The sequence below is a fragment of the Bubalus kerabau genome, chromosome 7 (genome assembly GCF_029407905.1).
Source record: "Bubalus kerabau isolate K-KA32 ecotype Philippines breed swamp buffalo chromosome 7, PCC_UOA_SB_1v2, whole genome shotgun sequence".
NCBI lineage: Eukaryota > Metazoa > Chordata > Mammalia > Artiodactyla > Bovidae > Bubalus > Bubalus kerabau.
The window spans coordinates 108,379,284-108,398,048 of NC_073630.1; positions in this window are offsets into that span (position 1 = coordinate 108,379,284).

Below are 18,765 nucleotides of genomic sequence, written 5' to 3' on the forward strand. Positions count from 1 at the left end.
TATGAACTCAGCAAATACTGAGATGCAAAGTAAAGAATTCTTCCTTTTTAGCAGAGAGGGCATATGCAAAACCAAGGACATTACAAATAATGCTCCCTGAGATGAGGCAGAAAGGTTTCTTAGAGGATTCAGAATTTGAACAAGGTCTTGAGACATAACTAGGAACTTGATGAGATGAAAAGGAGGCAGAAGATAGAGTGGATCCAAAGGCATGGAGACTGAAGTGAATGGTGGCGTAGTTGGAAATCGGGAAGTGGAATTGAAAATGTAGTAGGGTCAGAACGGTGTGAGTCACGGGAGGCTGCCAGGGACATGCAGGCAGACCGTGTCTGTCATCACCCTAGTTGTGGAATAATCAGGGTCACATAAAGAAGAATCCTTTTCTGGGCAGAAAGATTGGGACCTAGTAATAGGAAGTTATCAATTTCTGAAAGTCCCTTGGCTTTGAATTTCAAAACTAACAAAATGGGGACATGGCTCCTCCACTGTGAACCAGCCCATTGCCAAGCCAGGTGTTTGCCCACCAGCCTGGGCTCTTTCTCCTTCTTTCTCTGTTGGGTGTGTTAGTCACTTAGTTATGTCCAGCTCTTTGTGACCCAACACGGACTGTACCCCACCAGTTCTCCTCTGTCCATGGAGTTTTCAAGGCAAGAACACTGGAGTGGGTAACCATTCCCTCCTCCAGAGGATCTTCCTGACCCAGCGATCAAACCGGGGTCTCCTGCATTGCAGTCAGATTCTTTACTGTCTGAGCCACCAAAAAAGCCCTTGTTTCTCTATAGCCAACAGGTCAATCCCATCTTCTCTGCATCTGTTGACTTCTCCAATTTCACCATCTCAATATTAGTTCAGAACCTTCTCAGAACATGGCATCCAACCTTTGCCCCTTTCATGGAGAATGGAGCTAATGGTTGGGAACTGTAAAGTTATAGGATGCTTTGCAGAGACTAATGCTGCTGATGCTAAATAAGGGCTTCGGAGATCAAGGTGAGAATTTGGTCCCCTGATCCTTACCCCACCATTGGCTCTTTTTGTCCCAAGTGAGATTCTGGCAATCACTGGTCCTTCTTTCCCAAGACTTCCCCCATCAGAAGGGTTTTTTTCCCCTCATATACTTGTTAATTGTTAGAGCCTAGGTTCTTTCTTCAACTGATTTAACCCACCTAGAGAAATAACCCCCAAATTCACAACTCCCATTCAGACTTTCCCAAGAAGCTTAGGCTAATTTTTCAACTACCTTGTTGCTATATATTCTCTTGTGTGTGCGTTAGTTTTGTGTCTGACTCTTTGCAACTCCATGGACTGTAGCCTACCAGGCTCCTCTGTCCATGGAATTTTCTAGGTAAGAATAGTGGAGTGGGTAGCCATTCCCTTCTCAAGGGGATTTTCCCAACCCGGGGATCAAACCTGGGTTTCCTGCACTGGGGGCAGGTTCTTTACCATCTGGGCCACTGGGGAAGCCCCATGTACTCTCTTAGAGTCACCTCAAGTATCACAAAATTGACTTCTCTAAAGGTAGGTCTTGTCTTTCTTGTCCATTGGTCTTTCCTGCCTCAGTAAAGTCACCCCATCATTCAGTATCTGCTTCTTCCAAAAACATGGGCTTGGGTACCCTAATTTTTTCCCCTCACCTTTCTCCTACCTTTGCAATTAATCAGCAAAACCAGTACTTTCTGCCTCCAAAGTATTTTACATGTCATCTTAACTAGGCTTAATGGGGCTTCCCTGGTGGCTCAGAGGTTAAAGCGTCTGCCTGGAATGTGGGAGACGAGGGTTCGATCCCTGGGTCAGGAAGATCCCCTGGAGAAGGAAATGGCAACCCACTCCAGTACTCTTGCCTGGAGAATCCCATGGAGGGAGGAGCCTGGTAGGCTACAGTCCATGGGGTCGCAAAGAGTCCAACACAATTGAACTATTTCACTTTTACTTTTCACTTTAACTAGGCCAGAGAGTGGGCTGAATATCATGTTAAACGTTATTCTAGGCGTGTTTGTGAGGGTGTTTCCAGAGAGATTAACATTTGACTTGGTGGATGAAATAAAGAGATTGCCCTCCACAATGCTGGTGGGCCTCAGTCAATCCACAGAGGCCTGAATAGAACAAAAGGTTGAGTGAGAGAGCGTTCTTTCTGCCTGACTGCCGAGCTGAGACATCCATGTTCTGCTGTCCTGGGACAGGAGCTCACACCATCGGCGCTGTTAATGCTCAGACCAGAACTTCTACTGTTAAATTTCCAGTTCTCAGACTTCTGTACTCAGACTGGAAATATACCATCAACTTTCCTGGGTCTCCAGTCTATAACTGACACATCATGGGACTTCTTGGACTCCACAATTGTGTCAGCCAATTCCTTACAATAAATCCTTTTTTAAATAAATATGTTATATATTTTTTGTTGTTGTTGTTCAGTTGCAAGTCATGTCTGACTTTGTGACCTCATGAACTGCAGCACGCCAGGCTTCCCTCACCGTCTCCTGGAGTTGGCTCAAGTTCCTGACCATTGAAATGGTGATGCCATCCAATTGTCTCATCCTCTGCTGCCCCCTTTTCCTCCTGCCCTCAATCTTTCCCAGCATCAGAGTCTTTACCAATGAGTCAGCTGTTCACATCAGGTGGCCAAAGTATTGGAGCTTCAGCTTCACCATCCATCCTTCCAATGTTATATCTGTAAATATATAAATAAATCCAGGATCCTAGAGACTCCTGGTTAGTACATTGAACTTGTGCTCTTCTCTCCATGCTGCTGCTGCTAAGTCACTTCAGTCGTGTCCGACTCTGTATGACCCCATAGATGGCAGCCTACCAGGTTCCCCCGTCCCTGGGATTCTCCAGGCAAGAACACTGGAGTGGGTTGCCATTTCCTTCTCCAATGCACAAAAGTGAAAAGTGAAAGTGAAGTTGCTCAGTCGTGTCTGACTCCTAGTGACCCTATGGACTGCAGCCTACCAGGCTCCTCCATCCATGGGATTTTCCAGGCAAGAATACTGGAGTGGGGTGCCATTGCCTTCTCCTGACCCTGATCACCTCTAATTGTCTTTCTGTCTTTATGAATTTTCTCCATACCTGTTACCAATATCTTGGTCAATGTCATCATGACCTTGACTTGCAGCTGGCACTGTGGTTGCCTCCCAGCTTTCACTCTGGCCCTCTCCCATCCAATTTCTACTCAGCAGCCAGAATAATCTGCTGTAAAATATCAATTTGATCTTGTCCTTCTTCTTATTGAAAAAGTTTCTACAGCTTCCCACTTTGAATGAAATTTGAAGTTCTCTTCTTGGTCTACAAAGCCCTTATTGACCATCACACCATCAGTCTCTGCAAAACATTCTATAACACTATAGTACTTGGTCGTATGTCCATTTGTGTACTTATTTGCTTATTCTTTGTCTTTCCCACTAGACTGTTCACTCCAGGAAAGCAGGGACTGTGTCACTTTGTTTCATCATTTCATCCCCCCGACCCAGCACCATACCTGACACTTAGTAGGTACATGGGCTTCCCAGGTGGTGCTAGTGATAAAGAACCCACTTGGGTTCTATCCCTGGGTTGGAATGATCCCCTGGAGGAGGGCATGGCAAGCCACTCCAGTATTCTTGCCTGGAGAATCCCACGGGCAAAGCAGTCTGGTGGGCTCTATAGTTCACAGGGTTGCAAACAGTTGGACATGACTGAAGCAACTTAGCACACATACACGGTAAATATATCTTGGATGTTTATAGAGACTGGATACTACTTACTGGAAAGACTAAGAAAAGTCAGCAATCCCAGTTGGTCCATGCCCACTCTTCATAAAATAAATACTATTCAAACATTCATATTCGCAGCCTTGAAAGCCCGATTCCCACGGTTTTTTGTGTGTGATTCTTACTGTTTGGTCACCTTCAAAACCTCAGTAACTCTCTCTTGTAATTGTGTCTCTGTTTCTGTCTGTCTGTCTGTCTCTGTCTCACACACACACATACCCTCCCCCACCCCACCTCCCACCCCACCCACACACAACAGACATACCTCTTGCGGGCGGGCACTCATTCTCATGGAGCTCTGAGTGAGCTCTTCCATAAAACATGACTGTCTGGACTGGAGCCAGCAGCAGAGATCTGAACAGAAGCCTTATCTTTCCTTCCTGAGGCGTCTAAAATCTAAGTCATCAGTCTTGTCTCTCTCGGAGAAATTTGCCGACAACAGCATTGCACCTTCACACCCAGGGGCGACGTCAGGCAACTGAGGACTGTTAGGCAAAAATCCTCACAGTTTAAGCCTCGTTGATTTGCAAAAGTGCTAATAACGTGAAATCATTTTCTGCATTTGCACAATACTCAGATCTGTACACAATCAGATCAAGAACTGCCAGGATAATATGATATCATTTGTACGAGGAATCTGAAATATGACACAAAAGAACTTATCTATGAAACAGTCTCACAGACATAGAGAACAGACTTGTTGCCAAGGGGGAGGGAAGGATTAGGAGTTTGGGATCAGCAGATGCAAACTATTACACAGAGGATGGATAAACAAGAAGGTCCTACTGAATAGAATAGGGAACTATACTCAGTATCTTGTAATAAACCATAATGGAACAGAATATAAAAATATCTATCTATATATATGTCTATAACTGAATCACTTTGTATAGCAGAAATTAACAAAATTATACTTGGATAAAATAATAATAAAAAAAGAACTCGCAAGAGAGAGTAGCAAACTGCCCTTGAAACTAATTAGCTGTTGGAGGAGAAGAAAGAGTAGGAAAAAGGAGCACAGTATGTAGAAAATGGCCATCAGTCAGCAGTGATAACTGAGGTTTACATTCCTTCAGAGTGAAAGCATCCCAGGAATTATCTGGGCCTTGGGTATACATTTCAGAAACTTTTGTAATCCAGTTCCTAAAATGCAGCACTGCTTATTATTGAAGGATTTCCTGGCAGCCACCCAAAGACAAGGAAATGTGCTCAGGTTGTTGCTTTTTAATTCACTTCACCTTGATCTCCTGTGGCTCAGTGGTAAAAGAATCTGCCTGCAATGCAGGAGGAGAAAAAGATGTGGGTTCAATCTTTGGGTTGGAAAACCCTCTGGAGGAGGGCACAGCAGCCCACTCCAGTATTCTTTTTTTTAATTAATTAATTTATTTATTGTAATTGGAGGTTAATTACTTTACAATATCGTGGTGGTTTTTGCCATACATTGACATGAATCAACCACGAGTGTACATGTGTCCCCCGTCCCAAACTCTTCTCCCACCTCCCTCCCCATCCCATCCCCCTGGGTTGTCCCAGTGCACCAGCTTTGAGTGCCCTGTTTCATGCATCGAACTTGGACTAGTCATCTCTTTCACATATGGTAATATGCATGTTTCAATGCTATTCTCTCAAAACATCCCACCCTCGCCTTCTCCCACAGAGTCCAAAAGTCTGTTCTTTACAGTCTATGTCTCTTTTGCTGTCTCACTTATAGGGTTGTCATTACCATCTTTCTAAATTCCATATATAAGCGTTAATATATTGTATTGGTGTTTTTCTTTCTGACTTACTTCACTCTGTATAATAGGCTCCAGTTTCATCCACCTCATTAGAATGGACTCAAATGCGTTCTTTTTAATAACTGCCACTCCAGTATTCTTGCCTGGAGAATCCCATGGACAGAGGAGCCTGGTGGGCTATAGTTCATAGGGTCACAAGGAGTCGTACACAACTGAAGCGACTTAGCACACACAGTTTGATCCCAAGGCTCCAGAATCAACCCATGTGAAGATGCTATAAAATTGGAAGATGCTCCTTATTTAGATGATGGGCTTAGATCACTGTCACTGTCACCGGATTAGGCACCCTTCCACTGGCCTACAGCTCTGCAGACATTCTGAGCCTGTAAGTCCTTCAGCTTGAGAGAAGAAAAATCTGGAGTTATGCTGTAACATTGTCTACTGATTCTCTGAGATACTCTCAATTGATTGACGATGATAACTCCTTATGGGGAAATAAAGTGAAAGTCTTAGTCGCTCAGTCATGTCCAATCCCATGGACTGTAGCCCACCAGGCTCCTCTGTCCATGGGATTCTCCAGGCAAGAATACTGGCGTGGGTTGCCATTTCCTTCTACAGGGGATCTTCCCAACCGAGGGATCAAAGCCAGGTCTCCTGCATTGCAGGCAGATTGTTGAACATCTGAACCACCTGGGAAGCCCTAAAAAAACTACCTCTGTGCTCCAGGTAGATGCTCTCCTGCGTCTCCTCCACTGCAGGCAGATTCTGTACCGCTGAACCTTTTGCAATTTACAAAATATTTTCGTGTCTATTTCCCCCTTTGTTAACTTTAGTTCTTTCCCCAGCGATGAGGATGGGTGGATCAGGACAGATGATTTCCAACTATACCTTTAAAGCAAATCTTCAATTAAAGCCCTTTGTTTCTACAAACGTGCTTAAAAATTTTAAATATGACAATATCAAGTGTGAGGACATCAGGCAACTAACACATTGCTCATGGATATATTCTTGGAAAAAGATTTAGTGTAGGGCTTCCCTGGTGGCTCAGTAAAGAATTCGCCTGCAATGCAGGAGACCCAGATTCAGTCCCTGGGTCAGGAAGATACCCTAGAGGAGGGCATGGCAACCCACTGCAGTATTCCTGCCTGGAGAATCCCATGGACAGAGGAGCCTGGAAGGTACAGTCCATGGGGTCACAAAGAGTTGGACGCGACTGAAGCAACTGAGCAGCAGCAACAGTAAATCTGAAGCTGTGCATGCCCTGTGATCCAGCGATTTTAACTCTAGAATATACCCTAGGGAAATTCCAGCACACGTTTCTTGCAAATATGTCTAAGGATGTTCACAACGGAATGTTTACAATAACAAATCTGGAAAGAAGTCAAAATGTCATCAATGGAAAAACAAGCTATTGTAGAGTCATATAATGATAATAATAATGAATATATTACAATGGTACATAATAACACAGCTGAATCTCAGGTACCTACAGTGAGGAGGAAATATAAGTAACAGAAGAGGACATGCAAAATGATTTCATTTATGTAAAAAATGAAAACAGGCAAAGCATAAAATATATTTTGGGGCTAGAAACATATGGGATAAAGCCTTAAAGAAGTTCACGAAAGGGCTCAAAATAAGATTCAGGACAGAGGATAGGTCTTTTAGGAAAATAAATTATTATTTATTCAATATTTTATAAGTAAAAAAGAATAGCAGTCATATCAAAAACTAATTGGGAAATGCAATGTAAAAACCAATTCCATATACAATAGCAGCAAACCCCAAAAGATACCTGAAAATAAATAAAAGTAAATATGTGTGCAGACTTTAAGGAGAAATTTTTAAAACTTTATTAAAGGACATAAAAGAATGTCCTATATGGGTAAAGAGATAAGCCATAATTTATGAATCTCAACTGAAATTCAGTGTATTCAGTGAACACCCCAACAGGAGAGATCTTGATATGCTGAACCTAAAATTTATAGAAAAAATGTAAAATTTAATTAAATTTTGCAAAAGAAGAAGAAAGGGAGGAGAATTTCCCTAAAATATCAAGATGTTATAAAATTATTATGCTAGAGTACTGATGCAGGGATAAAAAAAAATAGCCAGTGGAGCAGAACAAATGAAATTTGGTAAATTTCTGAGAAACCATGACAAATCAGTGGAAAAATAATAGACAAGACAGTAAGTGCTGCTGGGATAACAGGATATCTGCTTAGGGAAAAAATGGAAATTTGATCTCTTCCTTATACACAAAAATAAATTTGAGAGGGATGACAGACTTAGTAAGTAAAACTGTATTTTAAAATATTTAAAAGAAAATATGGCAGAATTTCTTTGTATTTTTAGGATAAGGAAATAATTCTTAAACAAGATCCAAAGAATGCATCCAATAAAGGAAACATGAATAAATATAATGCAAGGTTTTTATGGGGCTTCCCTGGTGGCTCAGTGGTGAAGAATCCACCTGCCAAGGCAGGAGACATGGGTTCGATCCCTGATCCGGGAAGATTTCACAACTGCTGAACTTGTGCTCTGGAGCCTGGAGCTGCAGCCGCTGACACCCCCATGCCCATGCTCTGCCACAAGAGAAGCCACCGCAACCAGAGCGAAGTCGCTGCTCACTGCAACTAGAGAAACGCACAGCAACGAAGACCCAGCACAGCCCCAAATAAATAAATACAATTGCATATTTTTTTAAAAAAAAGAGCAATTTCCAAATATTTGGTAAAGCTATTTCCTTTCTAGGGATATAGCTCAGACACACTGTCACAAGGAGACATAAACGAGGATGTTCATTACCACCTCATTATTGGCTATAATGGAACAAAGAAAAAGAGCCTGAAAGTCCTACAGAAAAATGAATACATTCATTCCATGAAATATTACACAGTGGTTAACATGAATGAATTAGCTGCCCATGACTCAAGGAGCACCAACTTCAGTAAGTATTGTCTAACAAGGAGTGTATGTCCCCTAGAAGGGCTTCCCTTGTGGCTCAGCTGGTAAACAATCCACCTACAAGGCGGGAGACCTGGATTCGATCCCTGGGTTGGGAAGATCCCCTGGAGAAGGGAAAGGCTACCCACTCCAGTATTCTGGCCTGGAGAATCCCATGGATTGTATAGTCCATGGGGTCACAAAGAGTCAGACACAATATATTTAAGACTCTTAGAAACTTTTCAGATGCATAAAAGAATGGACTGGAAACAGTGCATTCATGTGACTGGTTGCTTCTGGAAATAGGGAAGTGGACACAGCACAGGGATGGAAACAGAATTTCAACTTTACCAGTAATGTTTGATTTCTTAATAATTTTATTTATTTACTTCTGGCTGAGCTGGGTCTTGGTTGCTGTGCGTGCTTTTCTCTTGTTGCAGCCAGCGGGTGATCCTGTCCGCTGTAGTGCCTGGGCTTTTCACTACAGCAGCTTCTCTATTGTGGAGCACAGGCTTTAGGTGCTTGGACTTCAGTAACTGTGGCACATGGGTTCCATAGTTGCAGCTCCCAGGTTCTAAAACACACAGGCTCAGTGGCTGTGGTACCCAAGCTTAGCTGCTCCGCAGCATGTGGGATCTTCCCAGATCAGGGATCGAACCTCGGTCTCCTGCATTGGCAGGCATATTCTTTACCACTGAGCCACCAGGGAAGTCCCAATATATATATATATATTTTTAAGCTTAAGCATGCATCGAACTTGGGTCTCCTGTACTGGCAGGCATAGTCTTTACCATTGAGCCATCAGGGAAGTCCCAGTAATGTTTTTGTTTTTGTTTTTTTAAGCTTAAGCATGCATGACAAAATGTTGACATCTACTGGATCTTAGTTGCGGTGTTTATTTATAATTCTTCATCTTTTTTTTCCAGTATATTTCTAATATTCCAGAATTATGACTGAAATCACCTCCTAATAAATTATTCAATTATAATTGAATACTTTCCTACCCACTCTGCACCCCCCTCCCCGATTTTCTAGCCACTTCTTCCTGTGAAGAGTATAGCTGAACTTTGTTCTTTAACACAGCACCACAGAGATCTTTGGGGAGAAAGCCATACTCAGAGAGGGTTAGTAAATTGCCAAAGGTAACCCAGCCAACAAGTGGCAGGATTTGTACCCACACCGAAGGTTCCAGACTCTGAGCCCACTGCTGTTTCTACCAATGGAATTTACCCGAGAGGACTCTATTGGAGGACATTTTAGGACTTACATTATGGGAGCTCAAAGGGCAGAGTGGGAGCTTAGACAGTTGCTCAAAACTTTCAGAGAGGGAAAGAGGCTGGCTAGCAACACACAGCTGCTCCAGTGCAGACCCTCCAAAGCCTGAATACGCCCCTCCACGGCCTACACGCTCCACTCCTAGCTGGGTGCTCTGGGCTGGTCCACAGCGGGGCAGCCACACACCTCACACCTCAGCAACTGGCCAGGGCCTGGAGGAGGTCTGGTTCCCCCGCTCCCCACTGAGCCCCAACAGGAACCATACACTGATCTATTCCAGGTACAGAGGACATCTGTGTGGGATGCCCATCTCCTGGCCTCCTGATGGACGAACATTATCTGACATCCTCACAACTTCTTCACCAGGTTATCCTATCTGCTCTCTGAGGAAAGGGAAAAATAAAGATAGAAGAGTCACAGACCCAGAAACGATGTCCCTGGCATCTTTGTCCATTTTGACATCCTTCCAAATGCCCCTCTGGCAGTTTGTGCTTTCTCTTCCACGTATTTTTTTATTCTGTGTGTTCCCTTCTTGTTGGCGTGCATGCATGCATGCTAAGCCTCTTCATTTGTGTCTGACTGTGACCCCATGGACTGTCACCTGCCAGGCTCCTCTGTCCATGGGATTCTCCAGGCAAGAATACTGGAGTCGGTTGTGCCACGCCCTCCTCCAGGGGATCTTCCCAACCCTGGGATCGAAATTGTGTCTCTTAAGTCTCCTGCAATTGCGGGTGGGTTCTTTACCAGTGTAACCTGGGATGCCTTCTTTTTGGCATCGTCATAGAATTCTCTGCTCCAGCCCACAGACTCCATAGAACGTTCCCACCAGGCTGATCAGCCAACCTCCCCTTTCCTCTTCCCACCCCGCCCCCATCCCTGAATCCACAATCCTCCACCAGCTCCTCTGAGTCCCACACGGTGTCCCCGGTGGGGTCTCCTGCCTCTTAGACGCCCCAAACCACCAACGCCTCACTCCTCATCCCTCCCAAACCCCTTGCCTCTCCGTGCAGTTTCAAATGGAATGATTCAGCAAGTTCACTCCCTGGAGCAACATATTTATAAGACAAAGAATGGTGGTGTTTTAATTTAAGGGAAGAGACAGTGAAGGACTCACTGCTGGAAAATTAGTCAAATCCTGTTTTTCTGATAGGTCCATGGTTATGACACATATGAACAAAAAGAGAATAATTAATTCAGATGCACAGTTTTTGATGTTGGAAAATGTATGTGGACCCTCAGTCACACGCTGATGAACTGAAAACCCTGTTCTGTGAGGCATCCACGGAGGACGGTGGCGGAGGACCACAGCCCCCCTAAAACGATGCTCTTGACAGCCTTTGGCCCTGCTGAGTCCTGGCTTCCAAGCACCCAGCACAGGCGTTGCTGGCGTCCCAGGCAGCGCACAGAGCTGGTTTCGGCCTTATCGGTGTCACAGGCCTCCTGAAAGCGCTGATAAGCCTCCCTCGCTGCCGCCTGGATGCCGCCTGAATGGACAGTGATTCCAGGCTTCATCAAATGGATTTACAGCCCCTACTTATCTCCGGCCACAGTTTGTGCTTCCTCCGAGGACACTGGGCCTGGGAGTAAGCGCCCTCTTCAGAGCGTGGATACGGCGGAGGGATCCATCCGAAGAGGGAGCTTGGCTCTCCCAGTCCTACCTCCAACCGGGGGTCTCCCCCATTCTCATGACCCCTCTATTCTCTGTGATGCTTAAGTTCACAAAGCCCGCAGGACACACTGACCCATGATACACACTGTGTTTCAGAAAAAAACAACAACCCGAGATGCATTTAGAGCAAAACGATTTCTTCCATCTTTAAGATGACAAAGGGGAGTCTTCTAAGATGAGTCAACTTACCTGAAAAGGCAGGGAGTCAGGCAGAAATAGTCTTGGACCAGCTCCTCCATCCCCCCTCCCCCCTCCCCCCTCCCCCTCCGGGATCATGTGACCAGCTTCTCGCTCGCACCTCAGACTCTCGGCTGTAGAATAATCCTCCTTCCTCCTGGTTACATGGTTGCATGTTTTTACATATTATTTGGCAACGTTCTTTTGTGGCTCCTGTTTGGGGAATGAAATGGTCAGATGTTACCCATCCTGGGCTGTGGGTCGGGGGGAGGGGTAGGGGGGAGATATTTTGATGGGGCCCACGGGAAATGTCCTGGCTGCTCACAAAGTGGCGTTTGTTTTGATTTTGAAATCACCCCACCTCTGATGATTCTCCCACCAGAATAGGCAAACAGGGTAAACCCATAGACCAGGGGCCCCAACCTCTGAGATCTAATGCCTGATGATCTGAGGTGGAGCTAATGTAATAATAATAGAGGCAGAGTGCACAATACATGCAATGTGCTTAAATCATCTTGAAACCATCCCCACCCTCCTGGTCCGTGGAAAAATTGTCTCTGCTAAACCTGTCCCTGACGCCACAAAGGTTGAGGACCACTGCCATGAACTGTCCTCAGCATCACGCAGAGGGTTGGGGCGACCTTGGGAAGACAGAAGCAAAGGAATACAGACGATAGGCCTAAAGCAATGCTAAGAAGCAGTCTTCTCCCATTGGTGGACAAACCCTGGGTGTAAACTGATAATTCCCCCACAGGTACTTAGGATAAGTGAAAGTGTTAGTTGCTCAGTCCTGTCCAACTTTTTGTGACCCCATGGACTATAGACTGCCAGGCTGCTCTGTCCATGAAATTCTCCAGGCCAGAATACTGGAGTAGGAGGCCATTTCCTTCTCCAGCGGCTCTTCCCAACCTGGGGATCGCTCCCGCATATGCAGGCAGATTCTTTACCATCTGAGCCACCAGAGAAGACCAAGAATACTGAAGTGGGTAGCCTGTCTCTTCTCCAGTGGACCTTCCTGACCCAAGAATTAAACTGAGGTCTCTTGCTTTACAGGCAGATTCTTTACCAGCTGAGCTACCAGGGAAACTTTGACCTTAGGAAGGCTTCTGGAATAGAGGGTCTAAGGAGAAATGTGGAGGAGCAGTTGGGGTTGCCAGCTGAAGCCAGGTGGGGGCTGGGGGCAGTCAGGAGGAGAGAATAGCTCTGGCAGAGGTGTGACAGGGTGACCCACTCCAGAGCATCCCAGGCATTGTCACATGGCTCAGCATCAGACAGGGTACCACGTACAGGTGAAGGAGACACACTCTCCAGTCTCACACCTGGTTCCAATCTGAACTCTGTCCTTTACATCTAGCTCTTGGCCTCAGTTTTCACATCTGTAAAATGGGGTTAATGATAACACCTGCTGAAGAGGGCTGTGCCAAGGGTTGTGTTGATGAGTGATGGCATGGAAGTATTCGGAAAAGAGGCTGGCATACGAGCGGTTCATCTATAGACATGAACAACTGCCATTACTAGGAGACACTGAGCGGGAGATGGGGCTGAGCACAGGGTGGGGCCTGGCCTAGGAGCATGGGTGGGGCCTTCATAGGCACCCCCTGTGGATATGAGTCAGGGGAAAGGGGCGCTGCTTGGAGAAGCTGAAAGCTTTGTCTGGATACGCCGACTGTCAACAGGAAAAGCAAGAGCATCCGAAGCTAGCCTTGAGCTGAGGACAGGAAGTCCTGCCAAATGCAGTTAATTATAAATAGATTTACACACGCGAACGAGGTTCTCAGCCAACCGAGCAAATATTTATGTGGGGATTTGGGAAACAATCCCTGTGACCTTTCTATGTGCCTTTCTGAAGCGACAGAGGATTCTCAAAGGCCAAGTTGCAGTGCTGTGTGGATGCTTAAAAAAATCAATCCACACGTGGCTGATGCCAGGATAACTGAAGTTGAGAACTTTAATGATGCTTGCCTTTCACAGGTGGTACTGCCTTCCATTCTGTGGACTGAAAAGAGAGACCAGGGTGGGATCAGCAGGCTGTCAGAGGGGGCTCTCTTCCCTGACGGGCTCTCCAGCCCTCTCTCTCTCCTTAGGACACTGATTTGATTGTGTGCTTCTGAACCCCCTCTGAACAGCCCCCCAGTATCAGCTGGACTAAAGGAGGCCCCCCTGGGGTCACAGAGAGAAGCGCTGGAGCAGGTCTCAGAGAAGAGGGTGACCACACGGCACCCAGTCCCCATGTGACCTGGGCAAGTCCCTTCTCCTTCTTGTCTTCCCTTTCTGGGATGTGAGCTGGGGACCAAGGAGAGGAGTAGTGAGTTACTCAGGTCTTGGTGGCCCCTGTCCAGTCTCCCGCCAGGGTCCTCAAGCTTGCTTTTTTCCTCTGGCTTGGGCGGACAGCTGGAGTTGGTGGATGGATGATCATCGATGGGGCCCTTCCCTCCCAAAGTGTCCGAGCCCTGGGTGACCTGGACGAGATGGGGGTTAACTCAGCTGAAGCCAAGGTCCAGAGACTTTTGTGTGGCGGGAAAGGCACCGCTGCCCTCTAGTGGTCACTAGCCAGAATGAACTATGGCGGTACCCAGAGGGCTCCCTGCAGGCTTCAACCAAATTCCTTTAATGACACGGAGACCCTACAGCGTGCCAGAACCCAGTGTGCTCAGGGTGGGCACCGTGGTGGGCCAGACATGTCCCATCCCAGGAAACACATGCCTCAGGGGCATGATGGGTGCACACTGTGGATTCATGCATAGCCTTTAGCTCCCTGACCTTGAGCCCATTTCTTAATCCCCTACTTTTTTTTTTTTTTCCTGGTTTCCACTTCATGAAAATTGGGCTATAAATTAAATGTCCTCCTAGCTGCAGTTAGTCATCATAACTACCTCCCTGCAGCCCAAATCCAAACCCTTCTCACCATACCCACTGCTCCCACGCCGGACTAAGCCACTAGCATCTCTCCCTGGCTGCCCCCTGCCCATCCTAGCCCTGCCCAGCCCCCTCCACACACAGCAGCCCGAGAGAAACCTGCCACTTTGAGATGCTGCCTGGGCATTTTATAGTAAAACAACCAGCTCACACCCAGAATTTGGACATTGAAACAAGGACTTGAGCTTAGGATTCCTGCCACAATTTCCCGCTCTGCTTTTCCTGGGGCATCTTTTACAATAACCATTTAGTTTCGCTCGCTCTCTCTCTTTTGGCAAGTGGCTGTCCAGTTTTCTCAACACCATTGAAGAGGCTATTCTTCTCCCATTGTATGTTCTTTGCTCTTCTGTCATAAATCAATTGCCCATATATATGTGGTTTTGTTTCTGGGCTCTCAGTTTTGTTCCACTGATTCATGTATTTGTTTTCCTGCCAGTATCATGCAGTTTTAATTACTGTGGCTTTGTAGTATAATTTGAAATCAGGGACTCAGATACCTCTAGCTTTACTCTCAAGATTGCTTTGATTATTCAGGATCATCTATGGTGTTGTATGAATTTTTTTGTTCTATTCTTCAAAAAATGTCCTTGGGATTTTGATAAGGATTGCACTGAATATGTAGATTGCTTTAGGTAATAAGGACATTTTGACAATGTTCATTCTTCCAATCCATGAGCACGGAATACCTTTCCAACTATTTGTGTCTTCTTCAATTTCTATCAACAATATCTTATAGTTTTCAGGTCTTAAAAATGAAACTGAGCAGCTGTCTCACACTATACACAAATATTAGTTGAAATGGATTAAAGACTTGACTGTAAGACCTGAAACCATAAACGTCCTGGAAGAAAATATGGCCACATGCTCTTGGACATCAGTCTTTGCAATATCTTTCTAGAAATATCTCCTCAGGCAAGGGAAACAAAAGTAAAAATAAACACATGAGCACCGAAGATCCTAATGCTGAGAAAGACTGAAGGCAGAAGAAGAAGGGGATGACAGAGGATGAGATGGTTGGATGGCATCACCAGCTCAGTGGACATGAGTTTGAGCAAGCTCCGGGGGTTGGTGATGGACAGGGAAGCCTGGCGTGCTGCAGTCCATGGGGTCACAAAGAGTCAGACACGACTGAGGGGCTGAATGACAATACAGAGTAGAGGCATGAGTCTGATCGCTCACACATCCCAGAAACCGGAGTGGGGACACAGCAAGCTGGGGGAAGGCGGCCCTCCATCCCGGGTCATGGGGTAACAGGAGATGGAGAGCGGGGCAGAAAGCACCTCTTACAAGGTAGCTGGAGTGGAAGTCACTAAGCTTTCCAAGTCTCAACTCTAAACGCTTATTTTAATTTTAAAAACTCATTTATTTTTAATCGAGGTAACACTGATCTGTAACATTTTATTTTATGTATACAGCATTGTACTCCTACTTCTGCTTGCCCTACTACTCACTCACCTCCAAAAACCTAGTGTTCATTTGTCATTATATCGTTGACCCTCATAATTCACCCGTTTTGCCCTGCCCACCCCCTCCAGAGCACACCCTCCCCCATAACCACTATCCTGTTTTCTGTATTTGCACGTTTGTTTTTGCTTAGTTTGGTTTGTTCATTTATTTTGGTTTTGTCTGTTTGTCTGTTTTGTCTATTAATTTGCTTGTATTCCACCTTCTGTGTTTGTATTTCTCTGTCTGACTTATTTTTCTTTGCATAATGCCCTTAATGTCCATCCATATTGTCACAAATAGCAAGAGTTCATCTTTTTTATGACTGAGTAGTATTTCTGTGCATATGTATGATCTTCTTTAGCTATTCATCTGTTGCTGGACACTTAGGTTGCTTTCATATCTTGGGTTATTATGCATAATATTGTGATTAACATGGAGGTGAAGGTTTAATATGTTCTTCCTTGTTATTGAGTTGTATGAGTTCTTTATATATTTTGGATATCAACCCTTTATCGGATATAGCATTTTCAAATATCTTCTCCCATTTTGTATGTTGCGTTTTGTTTTATTGCAGGTTTCTTTTGCTGTGCATAAGATTTTTAGTTTAAGGTAATCATTATTAGTATCAGTTCAGTCCCTCAGTTGTGTCCGACTCTTTGCAATCCCATGGACTGCAGCTTGCCAGGCTTCCTGTCCATCACCAACTCCCAGAGCTTGTTCAAACTCATGTCCATCGAGTTGGTGATGCCATCCAACCATCTCATCCTCTGTCATCCCCTTTTCCTCCCTCCTTCAATCATTCCCAGCATCAGAGTCTTTTCCAATGAGTCAGTTCTTCGCATCACGTGACCAAAGTATTGGCGCTTCAGCTTCAGCATCAGTCCTTCTGATAAATATTCGGGACTGATTTCCCTTAGGATTGACTAGTTTGATCTCCTTGCAGTCCAAGGGACTCTCAAGAGTCTTTTCCAACATCACAGTTCAGAAGCATCAATCCTTCAGCTTTCAGCCTTCTTTATGGTCCAGCTCTCACATCCATACATAACTACTGGAAAAACCATAGCTTCGACTAGATGGACCTTGGTCAGCAAAGTAATGTCTCTGCTTTTTAATATGCTGTCTAGGTTGGTCATAGCTTTTCTTCCAAGGAGCACGTGTCTTTTAATTTCATGGCTGCAGTCACCATCTGCAGTGATTTTGGAGCCCCCAAAAATAAAGTCTCCCACTATTTCCATCGTTTCCCCATCTATTTACCATGAAGTGATGGGATTGAATCCCATGATCTTCATTTTTTGAATGTTGAGTTTTAAGCCGGCTTTTTCACCCTCCTCTTTCACTTTCATCAGAGGTTCTTCGGTTCCTCTCCACTTTCTGCCATAAAGGTAGTGCCATCTGCATATATGAGGTTACTGATATTTCTCCCTGCAATCTTGATTGCAGCTTGTATTTCATTCAGCCCAGCGTTTCTCATGATGTACTCTGAATATAAATTAAATAAGCAGGGTGACAATATACAGCCTTGACATACCCCTTTCCCAATTTGGAACTAGTCTGTTGTTCCATGTCCAGTTCTAACTGTTGCTTCTTGACCTGCATACAGTTTTCTCAGGAAGCAGGTAAGGTGGTCTGGTATTCCCATCTCTTTCAGAATTTTCCAGTTTGTTGTGATCCACACAGTCAAAAGTTTTGGCGTAGTCAGTGAAGCAAAAGTAGATATTTTTCTGGAATTCTCTTGCTTTTTATATAATCCAGTGGATGCTGGCAATTTTATCTCTGGTTTGTCTGCCTTTTCTAAATCCAGCTTGAACATCTGGAAGTTCACGGTTCATGTACTGTTGAAAGAGCAATGTATCGAAACTGCACCTTATATCAGAACAACTCTGAGGGTTTTCATTTCCCCAGAGTAGGAGTTTGGATGTTGTAAGTGGGCTGTGCCTCATTCTTTAGTAGGTCATCCTCATGTTTTTTTTTTAATTGAAGAGTTAGTTTCAAGTGTACAGCGGTATTTCAGTTATATATACATATATATATATATATATATATATAGTTGTATATAGTCATATAACATAGCTATATAGTTATATATATAGTGATTTAGTGTGCACACGCATATATATGCATGTGTGGAAGCTAAGCCACTTCAGTCGTGTCTGACTCTTTGTGACCCTATGGACTGTAGCCCACCAGGTTCCTCTGTCCATAGATTTCCCAGGCAAGAATACTGGAATGGGTTGCCATACCTTCCTCCAGGGAATCTTCCTGACCCGAGAATAGACATCTCTCGTGTCTCTGCATTGGTGGGCGGGTTCTTTACCACTAGCACCACCTGGGAAGACATATATGTGTGTGTGTGTGTGTGTGTGTGTATACACACACATATTCTTTTTCACATTCTTTCCCATTATAGCTTATTATAAGATGCTGAATATAGTTCTATGTGCTGTACAGTAGGTCCTTGTTGGAGGACAAGACAATCCTGAATTCCCAAAGTCCAGGTCCACAATCTATGACTTAGTTGACCCAAGGTAAGCAGACCAGAGTGGTACCTGGGACCCACTAGATATGCCAGCCCCAGACCTGGATTTGTACTTTGCAGCAGGAAACATCCACACCTTTCAAGCTACAGGACTTGGGAGCCTGTGTCCACTCGCCCATTTTACAGACTGGAAAACAGAAGATCAGAGAATAGAATGGAAATCCATGATCACACCTGCCCAAGCTGGAGCCTAAGGTCCTGATGCCCAGGCCTCTGCTCACTAGGCCTTCTTAGACTCCACTTTGGAGGTTTTAAAAGATAAGTTTATTTCCTCTCATGTGCAAGAAAGAAATGGATGTGAGAGGGTGAACGAGGGAGGTG